Consider the following 13558-nt stretch of genomic DNA (forward strand, 5'->3'; position numbering starts at 1 on the left):
CATAACACTAGTTAGTTCAGAGAGGTAGACAGTGAAATGACTAGTTTATGAGCTTGACCCAAGATTGTCAGGCTTGCAGGTAATCAACTAGTTTCACCCGGGAAGCTGGCAATATTTAGAAATTTGATAAATACCAAGTGCTGGGGATTCTTGAGGCAACAGAAGTGCTCTGATTCCATTAGTGGACGTGTGCACTGGAGCAGCCAGTTTACTTTTCAGCTAGTGAGGCTGAACATGTAGATAAGCTGCTGGACAGCAATTCAGTTGCTAGACAGAGATGGTCCTCGTGTGTGCAGAACACCTTACAGCTACACAAGAGAAGAGTAAGGGCCTCCCTGGTGGCAAAGGGTTCAAGTCTCAGCGCTAGGAAGCATCCACAGCCACTGCAGCATGAGTTCGATCCCTGGCCAGGGAGTGACCCACAGGGTGCAGCAGACCTCTCCTGGTGGCGCAGCGGTTGAGCGCTGGGCTCGAGGCTGCCTGCAGCCTCTGCAGTGCGGGTTCGTTCCCCGGCCGCCGGTGAGGGCCCCACAAAAAAAAAAAAAAAAAAAGAGCAGAGTAATTGTCCATCCATAGCCAAGTAGGTGAACAATTTGGAAGAGTCACCATGGGTAGTGCTGGAGCAAGGGGAGCGGATCTGCTCAGCTGCACATGGCAGCACAGCACTGATGCCTGCCAAGGAATGTGCAGGAAACCCCATGTTTGAACTCTGGAGGAGATGTGCAGCTGACCCACAAAGACAGGGAGGTGTCCCTGCGACATGTTGTGCAACAGCATCCTCACACCCGGCTGTGCGGGCTCCGGTGTGAGGCTCCTGCAGATGGCGTAGCTGCTGCGGAAGCAATACCTAGAATGTCCACGTTACTGCCAGCACTAAGTCAGCAAACAGCTAGGCTGTCACCCCAATAATGTGGGGGATATTGGAGATGTCCAAAGATACATGCAAACTGACATATATATTATATACACACATATATGTGTGTGTGTTTATGTATATATATATATAGAAAGAGAGAGAGAGAGAGAGAACACATACAATGTAGAACTACAAGTAAATGAATGATAGTCACAAGCTTTAGCATCAGGGTATTAGCGGGTATAGAGGCCAGGCGGGGTGAGATGGGTGATGGGGACAGGGACATTATGCTTTACGATTCTTGCATTTTGTAGATTTGCATCATTTTCCATACGTCTGTTTGCGGTGTGAGTTCCAGCGGTGCAAGTCTTGAAGGTGCGTCCTGCCCAAACCCCAAGTTTAAATGAAAGCTCCTCCCTAGCTCGTTGGCCTTGAATGGAGAATCTCGGCCAATGATGAAGCCTGATCTCTCCTCGCTGTGAGAAGGCAGCGATTCCTGGAAGAGAATCAGACGTTCAGCTGGAAAGCATATAAGAAACCCGACGTCACCAACAAGGACCGAGACAGAAGGGATTGATAAACACAGAAGGAAAAATTAGTGAATTAGAAAATAAAACATATTAGCCTTACTTGACAAAATGAAAGATCGGAATCGACGACCTTTTCCAAGTCTGTTAAAAAAAAAAAGAGAAAACAGGAGCATCATCACGCGAGCATGGCAGTGTGGCTAGAGATGTAAAATACCGTGAAGACATGTCACAGGTCGTTCTTCTACGCCAGCGGTGGTGATAATAGGTATATTCCGTCTGCGTCTGTTCTGTGTCTACGCTGAAACAGTCCTCAGCCCAGTGCCGTAAGACTGGCCGTTATTATTCCTTTTAAATGAAATCTAATTCCAGAAACTCCTAACTACTTTGTAATAGGGTCTCTTAAAAGGAATAACTTGTAAGCCAATACTAAAAAAAATAGCTTTTTTCCTGCTTTATTTCCAGCTTTATTATTATTTCCAGCTCTGCCCCTTTCACTGCAAGCCTCGCAGCCTGGGCCTGAGTGGGGCTCTGACACAGACGGACGGGTCTTGCGCATTCCGGATTTCCTCGGGGCGTTGCTCTGGGGTTGTCTATAAACTCTTGTTAGTATATAAGGGAGGATTTAATTGGTTGTTTCTCTTTGAAGTTCAAAGGGCAAGCTAATATTGGATGTAAGATTCAGGTTTATTTTCCTAAAGGAGAGAGAAAAAAGATTGGTTCGAATGAAATTCTATTGACTTTTCTTTCCTTAGTAATAAACTAAAGTGAGCTGTCCCCAATGCATTCCACATTCCCACTTTCCACCCTGTGCAGGAAAGCACTCTCCGTTACAATAAGCTGAGGGAGATAAAATAGGTTTATAGCTTTTTTTTTTTAAGTTTTTTTTTTTTAAAGATTTATTTATTTATTTACACAAGCACTGGGTACAGTCAGAAGCGCGGGAGGGTGAGAGAATTCACCAGAGCCAGAGGGGAGAGCAGAGCAGGCAGACTGACTAAGTACACTGCTGAGGGGAGCAGCGGGCGGCAGGAGAGGTCTGCGTGCCATGTGGGACCCTCGCCCAGTGGCCGGGGATCAAACCGGCATTGCAGAGGCTGCGGGCAGCTTCAAAACCCAGTGCTCAACTGCTGCGCCACCAGGGAGGCCCTATAGTTTTTTTTAAATCATTATCAAAAAGGACACCTCAGTAATGGTACATTAGACTGAAGTGAGCTCATTATTTTCACTTTGTATGGATCTTGCTACGTTTTTTAAAAATTATGTGTAATTGAGGTAATATTGGGGTACCTCCATCAGGTATTACCACCCCCATACTGCCCTCCACCAACTCACCCATTGTCCGCCACCATACATATTCCCAGGTGGTTCTGTTCTGTAATCAGCTATCAAGGGTTAATTTTTCTTCTTGTCTTTATCTGTCTATTAATTTACTTTATATTCCACATATTAGTGACAGCAGCTGGCTTTTGTCTTTCTCTTTCTGACTCACTTCACTTAGCATTGTCCTTTCAAGCTCCATCCACGTTTCTGCAAATGGCATGTGTTTATCTTTTTGATGGCTGAGTAGTATTCCATCACGTATATAGACTACATCTTCTCAAGCCATTCATCTGTTCTGGGGCATTTAGGCTGCTTCCATAATTTAGCTATTCATTGCTTTTTTTAAAGATTTATTTATTTATTTATACAAGAACCGGGGTACAGGCCAGATACGCGGGAGTGTGAGAGGATTCACCAGAGAGAGAGCGGGGAGCAGAACAGGCAGACTGACGTAATACACTGCTGAGGGGAGCAGCGGGTGAGGCAGGAGAGGTCCGCTGTGCCATGTGGGATTCTCGCCAGCCAGCTGGGATCGAACCCGGACTGCATAGGCTGCAGACAGCTTCACAGCGCGGCGCTCAACTGCCTGCACCACCAGGGGAGGCCCTATTCATTGCTTTTTTTAAATTAAGAAAACACAACCTTAAAAATGTGTTTAACCATGAACCAACCCCCTGATTTCCACACGTGACTGATAGAACATAGTCTTGTTTCTTCATAGTTGCTTGTACATTAATTGTTGTGGTACATAAAAAATCCAAGTTTATTGTCCCTGACCTTAGAAGAAATGACTCTGCCTTCATCTGCTATCTGGAGGGACTTTTGGGGTGGTTTTATCTTTGTCCAAGGATGCGTGTCTGCCCGATGTTTTCCATTTGACAAAGGCTCTGGGGTCTGAATTTCCTATTGGCTACTTGTTCTGCTGTCCTTGGAGTTGTAGGTGGTGGTTACAGTTCTTTGGGAGTTAATTTATTGGATTCACCACACAAAGTCCCACGGAAGCTTTCTGCAAAGGACATAGGTTCCGACGTTGCCTGGGCTCCGCTCTCTGAGACAATGGCTACTATGAGCGCCATCTATGCTCACAGTAGAGCCGCAGAGGGTGCCTGAGGCCAGGCTCCGTAGCCAGAGAGCAAAAGTGAGGCCGAGACATCGTCCTTTACTGTTCTGTGGTTTAAAAATTAACTTATTATTAATTGAGGTAACATTGGACACCCCCATCAGGCACCCCAGCCTGAAACCCTTTGATATTCATTATTTGTGGCCTTACACGTCCAGGCGGGGTGTTATGTCCCAGGGTGTGTCCTTGTCTCTTTTATTGGTCGGGGCACGTGGTGGGGATTTGAATTGGCAAAGTTACATCATTCAATTTGAGGACATTCTTGTGTACCCAAGTATTTTCAAATAATTTCATGACTTCCATTTTCTCTGTTTTCCTTATCTCGAGCTCCTGTTTTCTTCTCCCCAGGGCGTCCTGGGCACTGTGCTGCGACTGCCCGTGCTGTGTGAGGAGGCTGGAGATCAGCTGGGCAGGCCCGCGGGGCGGTGAGCCTGCTGGGGGGCTGGGCCCTGTCCTCCACCTGGGCTCCCACAGCCTCCCTCAGCCTCCCTGGACTCAGGACGGGGGAGGACGGGCTGTGGCCCAGGGTGCCGGCGGGCTGTGCGGAGATGGGCAGCTGGACTGACACGCTCCGGGTGCGCTATGAATAAACACTGTGTGTCCACTGTCCACCCACGCCAGGCGCATCGTGCAGCCGTGACAAGGTCTGTGAGTGCCCAGGGCTGTCAGGCGATGGGCTCAGCCGTATCAGTGCCAGCGGCACATGTGGCCCCCGGGGCTCCGTGTGTCTCTGCCGTCCCATCTCCCCGCCTTATCCATCGCCGCCCTGTGGAAGCTCACGTGGCCTGGCAGCCAGGCCGGGGGCGGGAGCCTGCTGTGGTGACCTTCCTGCTGTGTGACATCCGCCTGCCCGGGCGGCCCAATCACCACCTCTTCGTCAGGTGTTTTGAGAACCCCTCCTTCTCCCGGGCCCCGTCAAGGGCGTTCGTCGTCTGCCCCACCCCCACGGCAGACGGCCTGGAGCACGGTCCCGGCTCCTGCTGGCTGCTTCCTCCGGCTCGTGGGAGTCACTTAAACGCTCGCTTTTCTGTTAGATCGTTGGCTTCTTGAATGCATGACACAAGTTTGAATAAAACAGAAAGCATTTGCTGGAGTTGGCTGGCCCGGAGCTGTGCTGACCTTGGCCATCTCGCTGAGTGCTCGCTGCAGTCCGTGGGGTTACGACGTTGTTATCGCTGCTTCACAGATGCAGAAACCGAGGGCTGGCGAGTTGGGCTTGCTCGGCTCCTCAGACCTGTCAAGTGGTGGATTCAAACCGGCTTGGCCCGACTCCAGCCCTTGTCAGTGTTTGCTCAGCTGCCCCGCGTAGGCTGTCTTCGGGTGGCCATGCCGTCCAGGAAGTGCCTGCGTCACCCTTGGGTGGTCCCTGATGTCAGCTGGAACTTGAGGAAAGGCTCCCCTCACATCACATCACCCCAGGAAACGTGTGTTTGGGGCAAAAGATAAAATATTGAATTCCCAGCTAGTGATAAGACAGCATTCACACTTGAGACCGGGGCTATTAAAAGTTTTACTATGTACTTAGAATTAAAATGTTAACCTATATTAAATGGTTTGTTAACCTTTTCAAAGCAGAGTCCCGCACGGTCTAGTCACGTCAGTGACTCCACCGGCCCGTGGCTGCGCGGTCTGGTCTCCTCGCGCCGAGGCCGCCGTGCTCGGCAACTCAGCGTGTCTCCTTCCAGAATTTCTTCAGTCACGTTGTGATTTTTCCTTTAATTCCTGGGTCTATAATTCCTCAAAAAGGAATACTCAACTTCTCTGGGGCCATTTTTGCTTCAGGGATTTCGAAATTATCATAAAAACACTTTGATTTGTAATGAAAGCAATGCTTTGATATTTATGAATGTGTTATTCGCCGGAAGGGGAGCTACAACTCCGAGGTTTCAAAGAAACGGCATCAAATTGTTTTCCATGGAAACATGGCTGAAAAGGTCTTCGTGGGATGCAGGCATGGGGAGGAGAGCCAGCCGGTACCCGCATCGAGCCAGGCTCCTACCTGTGCACCTATGTACCCTCGGGAGCCGGCTGCCCTCACACCGCGGGGCCAGCTTGTTGTGGGGTTACCCGCAGTAGCTGCTCCTTCCCCCTGGCCACCCCAGCTCCATGGCACCCCTGCTGCACCAGGTGTGTCTGCTCATCTCCTCTGAGCTTCCTGCTGCTGTGGAGGGACCGAGGAGCCCCTGGGGGTTTCCCACCATCCATTATCCAGGTCTCCGCTTTGATCCTACAAATCAAGTCTAACACTCACCATCCAAGTGAGCCCCACCCTCCCCACTCCAGACTGTCCCACAAGAGGGCACCTGCAGGCCTGGACAACCTCTACTCCTCGCCATGAGTTGGTATAAACCGGGGCTTCCCATGACCCCTGCCCAGGCGTGACGTGGTGCCAGGACAGCTCAGAGAACTCAGGCTTCCTGCTTGTTACAGAGGACACAGCCTGGGCAGAGTCCAGGAGAAGAGCTGCCCACTCCCAGCCTGGGCAGGGCTGTGGGGCTTCTAGGCTCCTCCGGGACACTGTTCTCCCAGCTCCTTGCTGGAGTCTGCAGCCCGGAAGCTGTCCCAACTCTCTTGTTTACATAATCGCAGCTCACTGGGATCAGCTCGTTGCCCAGCTCCTGCCCCTCCCAGGAGTGTGGGGTGGGCTGAAGCTCCTAGCTGCTGACCAGCGCTTGGCCCCTGGCAGGCAGCCCACATCTGTCACTCTGCCGAGAGTTGCCTCATTAGAACTAAAGCCACTCTGTCTCCCCATCACTCAGGAAATGTGCTAGGGACTGGGGACAGACACCAGACAGTTTTCCATGACACCAAGGCCACAAGTGTCCAGTGAGCAATGCTGGACACTGCAGCTCCTGGGGCCAGCTGTGGTAAACGCCAGGCCACACCCCATTGTTATTCCTCCCCTCTGACATCTGGTGCCTGACACTCAGCTCCGTAGGCATCCCTAAGATGTCCCTTGAGGCAGAATCATCCGAAGCCCCTGCCAGTGCAGCAACACTCTTTCCTGGCCCTGCCTTGCCCTGCCTCAGTCTCCCCCCACCGCCCCTTGTCCCCGGCATTGCACTCCCAAACTGACAGTACAATTTTTTTGCCTCAAGCTCTCTTTTCTGGGGACTTAGGTGCAGGCACTGAAGTGACAGTTTTAGAGACGTGGAGCCATCTGAAGTGGTGCCTTTTACCAGTGGGAATAATAAATTATGTAGGTGGCAAAAAGTAACTTGGTTTCCTGACTGAGATATGATTGTGAAAATATGGCATATTGAGGGAGGATAATCTCTCCTGCTCCAAACACATTGTTAAGTTCTGTCGCTAACATTTATGTGTGTGTGTGTGTGTGTGTGTGTGTGTGTATCTCACATGAGAAGAAGGAAGGAGATAAACATGCCTAGTTGCCAGAAGGAAAAGAAGTCCACGGCCCCCAGCATGAGCACCTGCTGGCCCTCTGGGCCCAGGGTGGACAGAATCCAGAGTCTGGTGCCGGGTTTCTCTCTGGGACCAGGGACCAAGGGCATGGTTCCAGGAGAGAGACAGAGCGTTAACACTGAGACCCACAGAAAAGCTGTGGCACTTCTATGGTGATGCCTTTTCCATGTAAACTAATTCAGAAAAACTCTATCCACTGTCCTCAAAATGTCAAGAAATTATAATGAGTATCTGAAATCCTGGGTAAAAAAATTTTTCCCTGAAAAAATGTAAAACTGAGCCTGAACCATGCATGGTTTTGAGTCCAAATTTACATTATTATCATTGTACTGAAACTCCAAGCTAAGAAATTAACGTAAAAATTGGTCCTATACACATAAATTCCTGGGTCCTTAATAAAAATAAATGAAAGTTATCACAGGAGCAAACAAAAGCAGAAAAAAATCACCAATAATTTTTCATGAAATGGAGTTAGTGGACAATAGAACTTAGCCCAAGAAATGAGATAATGTATCAATTTATAAGATATTTTAAGCTAGTTATGTTTAAACAAAAACACCAAAAGACTGAACAATATATTGAAATGATAAAATAGATAAAGGGTGATTTGGAAAGATATAGTATATCTAGAAATAAGAAAATATGATTATTAAAATTTAAAGATTGTTGTATGAGTTAAAAATTAGACTCAGTTGAAGAGAGAATAGATGAGGTGGAAGATAGATCTGAGAATATTACCAGTGTGTGTGTGTGTGTGTGTGTGTGTGTGTGTGTGTGTGTGTGTGTGTGAGAGAGAGGGAGGGAGGAGGAGGAGGAGAGAGAGAGAATGAAAAAATAGCCATTTGGAAGGAGTTCTCCAAGTAGACAGTACAGTGGATGGAACAAAAGTAATACTGGGCCTCCCTGGTGGCACAGGCGGTTGAGCACCGCACTGTGAAGCTCTCCGCAGCCTCTGCAGCGTGGGTTTGATGCCGGCTGGCTGGGGAGCAACCCACATGGCGCAGCAGACCTCTCCTGTCTCACCCGCTGCTCCCCTCAGCAGTGTATTTCAGTCAGTCTGCCTGCTCTGCTCCCCACTCTGTCTCTGGTGAATCCTCTCACCCTCCCGCACCTCTGGCCTATACCCTGGTTCTTGTATGAAAAAATAAATCTTTAAAAAAAAGTAATACTGAGGGGTCATTTTGACCATTTTCTGTTTGATGATAAGTACTGGAATCCTCAGAGTCATAGTAGAATTGAAAAATACAAATATGCTTCTAAGTATATTATGAAACAGTAGAATTTCAAAGGAAAACTCTTTTAAAGGAAAAGAAGTTCATTATATACTATTGAGACTGACTAAATTTTTCTCACAACAGATCACATAGAGATCAGTTGATATCAATATATATATTTTTTATTAAAGATTTTTATTTATTTATTTATGCAAGCACTGGGTACAGTCAGAAGCGCGGGAGGGTGAGAGAATTCACCAGAGCCAGAACGGGGAGCAGAGCAGGCAGAAGGACCGAAGCACACTGCTGAGGGGAGCAGCGGGCGGCAGGAGAGGTCTGCGCGCCATGGGGGACCCTCCTCTGGTGGCCGGGGAGCAGCCGGGGATTGAACCGGTGCTGCAGAGTCTGTAGGCAGCTTCGCAACTCAGCGTTCAACCTCTGCGCCACCGGAGAGGCCCTCAATATATATTTTTTATTTCTGAAAGAAAAAGAATAATCTAGAATTCTATAGCCAGCTAAGGTATTACTCAAGAATGAGGACAAAACAAATATATTTTCAAAGGCAGAGAGATCTGAGCTCTCAAAAAACCTCCCTTCGAGGAGAATTAAAAGAAGAAAAATGCTGACCTTGAGAAGAAGGGATGGCGGGCAAGTGCTCGTGAGCAGCTCTGGCACTGGCAGACAACTTTGTACATCAAAATAAGTCACTGAGAATAAAAAATTCATTCAAGAACAAAGTGAAACAAAATATGAGATAAAAATCACAAGGAAAATGGAAGAAGCATGATTAGAATTGGAAATTCTCATTTATTTTTTGGGAACGATGGATGGAGATATTGCCTTGGAATGTAAGTCGTACACTTAGTTACACGACAATGTTGAGAGCAATCATGAGGACAACAGAGCTGGAGTGTGGTGATGCCCATTTCAGTCAAGAAAGAACCTATTGGATGAACCCAATGGAAGTTAGAAAAGATCAGGGATAAATAACGAAAACCACGAGACAACGCAGGAAGTAATCATAAAATGGTAATAGCTATATTTACATCAAAGGCAGTGAATTAATTGACATAGTTGACAAACGAGAGGGGATTATTAGATCAGATTAAAGAAAAACAATCTGGCTTATGCTATTGACAGGTGACACATGCTAAGCGCAGTGACACTGACAAGTTGAAAACAAAGGGATGAAATAAAACTAAGAATTCAACCCCGGGGTGTGCCGAGCAGGGTTAGGGGAGGATGAGGGGGTGTCTGACACGGTGGTGGTCCTGGCACCCCAGTGACACCCGGTCTGCTGAGGCTCACTAGCCACGACCCGCATGGGGCCTGGGGGCCTGCCAGCCCTGAAGCCCTGGAGGCGACTCCGTCCCTGTGCCGAGGGCCGCGGGGCCCTCTCGGTGGACAGCCAGTCTCCTAGAGCCTCATGCTTCGTGCCTCTCTGGGGTTCCCTGGCTCTCGGGGTGTTCAGGGGCGATGGAGGTGGGGCAGGCTGGGAGGGGCGGGGGAGGGGGGGTATGTAGAGCCTCAGCTGCTCTGTCCCTCAGAGGTGGTTTGGAGTATGTCACCCTTCTCAGAGGGGGACTGTCCTGGTCCCTCTGGCCGCCGTGACCAGTGAGCATGGCCCTGGGGCTTCAAACCCATGACGTGAGCTCCTATAGGGCCGGAGGCAGAAGTGGGGTACATTGGCAGGACTGTGTTCCCCATGGTCGCGCCTGGCCAGGGGGCCCTTCCCAGCCCTGCTGCTGGTGGCGCTGCCCTGGGATGGCCTAGCGGCCGAACGCCCCCGTCTCCACCTCAGGGCTGTCGGGCTCCGGGATGATCCAGGGTCTCCTCGGCGCAGGGCTGGCCTTCGCCATGCCCACGAGCCTTTCTGCTTTGTTTCGCCATGTGGGTGACGTTCACGGGTCCTCCGATGAGGGCGTGGCTGTGTCCTGCGATCCTCTTAAGCCCCGGGGGCTCAGGCATGGGGTGACGTCCTCGCTGCAGGTCTCCGGGCATCGTCTCCGGGCATCCTCCCGGGCCCTCTGCTCCACCCCTTGTCCTGGTCCTGGATCACCTCCCACCTGTGCCGTCCCGCCCAGTCCTTGGCGAGGATTTGCTGCTTAGGAGGAGACAACGCTAAGGTGACATCACGAAGAGGGGTTTTAAAATGACTTCCTCAGTCAGGGGTCAATCACACAGGAAAATCTGAAAAGGATGAAGAATATTGGGATGATTCCATGGATTTGTAATGGCTAAGGCTTAATGAGCATCTGGTGATCGGCTAGCGTTTAACGGGGCGCTGCCTGCGGCACAGAGGGGCTGAGCGGCGGCCCCAAGGCCACGCACTGTCCCGTGGGAGTGGAGCTAGGACCCAGAACCCGCGTCCGGACCGTTGAGTGATTTTCTTCTCCAAGCCCGACGCTGCGCCCACAGTCGCCCATCACAGCTGCTTCTCAGGGTGAGGGGTGGACAGTGATTGATTATCTACTAAGCTGAAACAAGACCCAATAAACTCCAAGAATCAATATTAAAAGACCATTTTCTGGAACCAAAATGAATTAGCAACGATCTAAAGACAGCCCACAGGTCTCCAGGCTTGGACCCACGGAGACACAGCCACCTGCTCCCTCGTCTGCGGGGACGGCGCCGTCTGTGTCACTTGGAGAAGCTGGTCGCTCGTGGGGAAGGCGTGCACAGAAGCGGGGGCATGCGGTGCAGCTCGGCGGCATTTGCTAAGTTTGTTTTCAGATGTTCCTAAGAGGAGGAGGACCCCATAGTGGCCCGAGCAGGCTCAGGAGCTCGCGGAAGGCAGGCGGGGAGTGTGGGTGCGCACGTGGGGGCGGCCTTGGGGCGCGCAGGGGCGAGGCAGCGCGGGCTCCGAGGGTGCGGGCGCTGCGGGGGAGAGAGCCAGATCCACCCTGGGGTCTTCCAGTTGGACCCAGGAGCTTTTGGGGAGCAGAAAAGCCTGGTGTGGTGTGGACCCCACAGAGAGGAGGAACAAGATGGGGGTGAAGGCCTGTTATAGGATCCCTGGGAAGGAGGTGCGCAACAGGGGCTCCCCCAAACCTGTGACCCCCAGGCAGTGGCTGGGAAGCCGGTGTGGCTCTGGACGCAGCACCCGGCCATGCACGACCCCGCAGACCGGCTTGTCCAGGGGAGCGACTGACGTTTCCACAACAAACCGGGCGGGACCTGCAGGCCAGGGGCGCGGGCACCGCCGCGGGGGCTGGAGGCCGGGCGAAGGGCTCCTTTCACAGACCCCAGGCGCGCGCGGTCCTGCGGCGCGGGCTCCGGGGACCCCTGGCCGAGCCGGGGTCCAGGGCTGGGGAGAGCGCGCCTGTGCCCGGGACGGCCTCGGGGATCCCCGCAGGCCGAGCAGACGCGCCAGGCCGGGTGCGCACCCCGGGACCCGGCAGCGAGAGGGGCCGGCACTATCGGGGCCTTCACGGGGCGGCCTCAGGAGGCTCAGGCCGGGGTTCAGCGGGAGGGGCGGCCGGGCACCCGCGGCGGGGACGTGGCACGTGGCATCCAGGCCCGCGCTGAGACGGGCTTGAGGACGCGCGCTCGCGGGTGCGCGGGGCGTCGGGCATGGTTCCCCCCCCCGCACCCCCCGCCCCCGGCGACGTCAGGGGTGCCAGCGCAGTTGGTCCCCTCGCTGCTCTCCACACTGCGGGGCGGGGCGCGCTCCTGGTCCAGCTGGTGCCAACGGGTGACAAGGACGCATGGGGGGCAGACACCGCCCCCTGCCCCCGGCGCCCCCACACTCACTCTCCGAGGCCGCAGACCCCAGAGTGGACTTGCTGGGCCCCCAGGGGTCACGGGGGTCGTCGCGGCACTGCCGAGCCGGCTTCCGCGGGCCGGAGTGGGTTCCGCGCCCCGCTCCCGCGGGGGCAACCGGGCGTGGCACCCCCGCCCGCGCCGGCCTCGCCGCACCCCCGCGGCACCGGCCTGGGGTGTTGGCAGCCGCCCCGTCTCACCGGCCGGTCACCCCCGCCGCCAGGAGCCCCTCCGGGGACCGGCGAGGGGCGCCCCCGGCTCCCGCGCGCCTGGACGGCTTCGGGAATCTGGACACGGCTGTCTCGCCCGGTGCGGGGCGGCGAGGCGCTGCGGCTCCCGGTGCATCGTGTCCGCCTGCACGACGCCTCTAGAGAAACAGGGATCTTCATTCCGAAGCAGCTCAGACATTTCCGTTGTGTCGGCGGAGACTGTTTTCCAGGGACGCGCAGTGCCCAGAGGCCGCGGCAGGAGACCTCCCTGCCGTGTCCCTCCCTCCTGCGCCTGATGAACCTCCCGGGGTCTGAGCAATGGGATTCTTTCCTTTCCTGGTGGTATAACTTGTGTTTTTCTGGGCCAGATTATTAGAAATTCACTAATTTTACTAATCCCTCCGAAGAATGAACTTTTGGCCACGTTGGCTTTCTCCTTGGTTTACTGTTGTGTTCACTCCTTCTTTAGAATTAAAAAACTTAATTAGCAGAGTAACAACATCTTACATCCCTGTGACATGGGATTCCTCCCGTTAGGCGGCCTCCCTCCGCAGAGCAGGGATGTTCCCCACCGTCCATGTGCCCCCCCAGGAGCCCCTCCCCCCATGATCCCTTCCCCCCCAGGATCCCCCATGATGCCCTCCCCCCAGGATCCCCCCATGAGGCCCTCCCCCATCTCCCTTTGCCAGCTTGTTCAGCCCAGCTCAGCTCTGCTCTTCTGTGTGCACCTGCACGCTGCTGCCTTAACTTTCAGTTTCACCCACACCTGGACCTGGGATGAAAGTGTCCCCATGACAGGATGGGGCCTGGGGATCAGCAGAGGATGGAGCAGGCCTGAGGGTATCAGAGGACGTGGGTTAGATGAGAAAAGGATGTCGTGGATGCAGAGATGCCACCTCCTGTCTGTGCCAGCTGACTCCAGCAGACACCCCGGAGTCAGGGCAGGAGGGGGCGGGCTGACCCGGAGCAAGGGGCCGGCCTCGGAGCCCTGTGTGTCCAGGGGCTCCGCACCCCCTCTGAGCCCTCTGTGTATTTCAATTCAGGAAACAGTACGACGCCTGGCTGAGCTGTGCCCCGCGCGGGCGGGTGGCAGCGAGGCTCTGCTCGGGAGACCTTGCTTTCAA

At 53.1% G+C, this 13558-nt stretch overlaps 2 long non-coding RNA genes across 2 annotated transcripts; one reads left to right on the plus strand and one right to left on the minus strand.

Moving 5' to 3' along the window:
* Positions 1 to 1038: 1038 nt before the first annotated feature.
* On the minus strand, positions 1039 to 3697 carry LOC119257038 (uncharacterized). The gene is made up of 3 exons (XR_005127964.2): positions 3484 to 3697; positions 1487 to 1527; positions 1039 to 1352 (listed from the first exon to the last, which is right to left on the minus strand). It is a non-coding gene; the product is annotated as an uncharacterized LOC119257038 (long non-coding RNA).
* Positions 3698 to 3782: 85 nt separating this feature from the next.
* Positions 3783 to 5358, plus strand: LOC119257039 (uncharacterized). Its single transcript, XR_005127965.2, has 3 exons — positions 3783 to 3907; positions 4175 to 4251; positions 4861 to 5358. It is a non-coding gene; the product is annotated as an uncharacterized LOC119257039 (long non-coding RNA).
* The last annotated feature ends 8200 nt before the right edge of the window (positions 5359 to 13558 follow it).

Source organism: Talpa occidentalis, unplaced genomic scaffold (assembly GCF_014898055.3).
Source record: "Talpa occidentalis isolate TD23 unplaced genomic scaffold, MPIMG_talOcc4v2.1 talOcc4.4, whole genome shotgun sequence".
NCBI classification, from domain to species: Eukaryota; Metazoa; Chordata; class Mammalia; order Eulipotyphla; family Talpidae; genus Talpa; species Talpa occidentalis.